This window comes from Eufriesea mexicana, unplaced genomic scaffold, assembly GCF_001483705.2.
Source record: "Eufriesea mexicana isolate 0111107269 unplaced genomic scaffold, ASM148370v2 scaffold386, whole genome shotgun sequence".
In the NCBI taxonomy this organism is placed as follows: Eukaryota; Metazoa; Arthropoda; class Insecta; order Hymenoptera; family Apidae; genus Eufriesea; species Eufriesea mexicana.
The window spans coordinates 290,981-294,009 of NW_016908604.1; positions in this window are offsets into that span (position 1 = coordinate 290,981).

The window sequence follows — 3,029 nt, forward strand, 5'->3', positions numbered from 1 at the left end:
AGCGGTTGCTCGAGCGAGGAAAATTTCACGCGTGCATCCGAATGAGCTTACATCATCGCAATTAAAATGCAGGCAGAAATGGCGCGAGCATGCACGCCACGGCCGAGCGCGTATTTCTGTAATACATCGGCTGGCCACGAACGCTAAAATAATGTAAGATGGATTTGACTTTCGTCCAATATCCATCGGTGCCATATGCCTGCTCACGTTCACGCGCTCGCGCGTTCCGAATAAAGAACACGGTCCGCGGCTGCATTCGTGCACACGCACGCATACGCGAGGGCGACGTGCCCGCGCGCACACGCGCGTGCGCATACGCTCGCAGCGCCAGTTCGCGATCCCATGCGTCCCGCGATTTCGCGCGAGTTGCGTAGCGTTTCCCAATTGGTCAAACGATTCGCGGTCCGTTTCGTCCTAACCTCGTACGATCTGTGTAATTGCCCGTACGATCGGGTTCGCGATTATTCGCTAGTAATAACGCCTTTATTACTAGCGAATAACAAAGCGCGATTACGTGCTTTATTCGCGCGACAATTACGCGACGGGTGTGTCGCACGCGCTCCCGTGAACGCTGATTACTTTGGACTCGCGGTGATACCAACTGTGCCGCTAATCGCGCTCGTCTTCTTTCCTTCCAACATGTTCGATCGTGTCTTCGCTGTCCGATCGTTACTCGAAATGTAACGCTGCCGTTGATCTCGTAAAACGTTATCGGTTTCGCGAAGATAAAGATAAAAAATCGTACACTGTTCTCTATCTCGACAACCTTGCGGGATAAACACTGGTAAAATCCACACGCTCGTTTGACTCGGGATTAAAAGAAATAGCGGGTTCGCCGAGAACGAACCGGGAAATTTCCAGCAAACGCGACACGTTCGATGCACGCGAGTTGGGAGACGCTGATGCAACTCGGTTGGCAGCTGCATCGAAATTACGCGTTCCGATATTCACCGCGAACATTGGCACGCATCGAACCGCAACGCGAGGGACGACAAGAGGAAAAGACCGATAGAGAGGATTGAAGGAAGAGAAGGACGAGGTCGTGGTGAGAGATGGCGTTGAATATCGGAACGCACCCTCGCTCGAGGAAAAGATTCGATTGCACGGGCGTCGGCACGTCTCCGTCGTGTCGTATGCCGAGCATACTTGCGAGAATGTGCCCGTTTCCCGACTGCCATCTTGCTTTTGCGTGATGTCACGGCGTGGCCTACTTCCGAGCACTCCACGTGCAAGGGTCGTCGACCCTGTTCTCCTCTAGCCCCCTTTTGCCTAGCCGCTACTGCCTCGAACCACGGGTACGAAATGCTCTAGGCCCTCCCTTGTCGAGCCAACCAACAGCCAGGATTCCGGCGTACCCGGCTCTCTATTCGCCTCCTCCGATCCGTACCTTTTCCTTTTCCTCTTCCTCTTCCTCTTCCTCTTCCTCTTCCCCTTCCCCTTCCCCTTTCCCCTTCTCTAAACCCTTACCCTTACCCTTCACCTCCCACTCTTCCTTCCAACGCCTTCCCTTCCCTTCTCTTCCCTTCCCGTCCCTTCCCGTCCCTTCCCTTCCCTTCCCTTCCCTTCCGCGCCGTCTTCCTTTTCCTACGCCTGCCCTCCTTTCGACTTTCGTTCTCCGTTCAAATTCAGTCTAGCTTTCCCATCTTGCTATCGGTCGATATTACGTTCGAGAATCCAGGGTGTAAAAGAGAAATGAGTATCAACATCCAGTCGATCGCCGTTTGTCGTTGCAACGGAAACAAGCTCTGCTTTCGTTTCGCGAAATTATCGCTGCTTCGTTTCCTCGTTACCTCATTCTGCGTGGCGCTATTGTACGCGCGACTCTAATTGGGACACGTGGAGGCAGCGCCATCTTCGTTCTAGAAGGATACGTCTAACCTCGCTGTTACGTGTCCACGGTATCGCTGTCGCGATATTCCACGCGAACTGGCAAACTCGACGTCGCGATTGACGCGTTTGGTTTTCAGAGAAGGGCGTCGTCGCGTTTCACCACGAAGTGGATGTACGTAGTACGTATATGTACGCGAGGAAAGCGAGGGGATACGGAATTGGAGAAGCCAGGCGATTCACGTAAGTTTGTCTCACGGAAAATTTTCCTCGTTCGGTAGAGTCGCTCCCATGTGGGTGGATAGGGGCAGGGGCACCATTGTCCGCACGCACCTGCCAGTCTTCGCGTCTACTAGAACTCCTTGCATAACAAAAGCAGCGGCTAAGACGGCGCATAGCAGTCCAGCCGTGGCCATTGTTCCTTCCATGGATCGCCGTTTCTCGCTCCTTTGAACTTGGAAAATGATCTCGTTAGTCCCTTCGATTCTCTACGGACGTTCATTAATTGGAATTACGTAACGAGTACCATTAAACCAAATCAACCAAGATCTGCCATTTTTACCACCGCAAATTTATCGATATTCTCGACCGATTCGCATATAACTTTTAGACCTGCCGTGCTACCTTTTTATAGCCACGCGACAAGGGTTAAATTATATTTACCGTGAAACTAAATTTAGTAGGCTAAAAATTACCCGTGCATCGTCGTTCTTTTATATAAGCACGTCAAAGCGACGCACGCTTTACGGGAACGGACGGGAAGAACGACAGAAACGCCGCGAGACTTACGAAGACGTATCCTGTTGGCGTGCCACAAACGCTCGGGTCAACGTAGTTGGGAAACTCCGAACGTAACGCGGTGCCGTACCTTCGCGCCGCGTGTATGCACGCGCTCCGTTCACGCGTGTGCGTGCACTGGCACACCTCTGCGCTTCCGAGTACGACCACGGACACTCGTACGCTTTACGCTCGTCCATCCACTTTTCCCGGTGAGCGGAAGAATCCCAAAAAGGGTCAATGCTCGATTTACCACGCTACTTTCAATCTTACTACTCCACGCGTCTCTCTTTTCCACCGTCCTGGCTCCGATGCGTTTCTTAATCGCCTCGGCGTCCCTAATCGACTCCTTCTCACGCGTATTTACGTATTCCGTGCTTTTCGTCCGCTCCGCGCGCTACACGTGTAACACGAGCGCAGGGAAA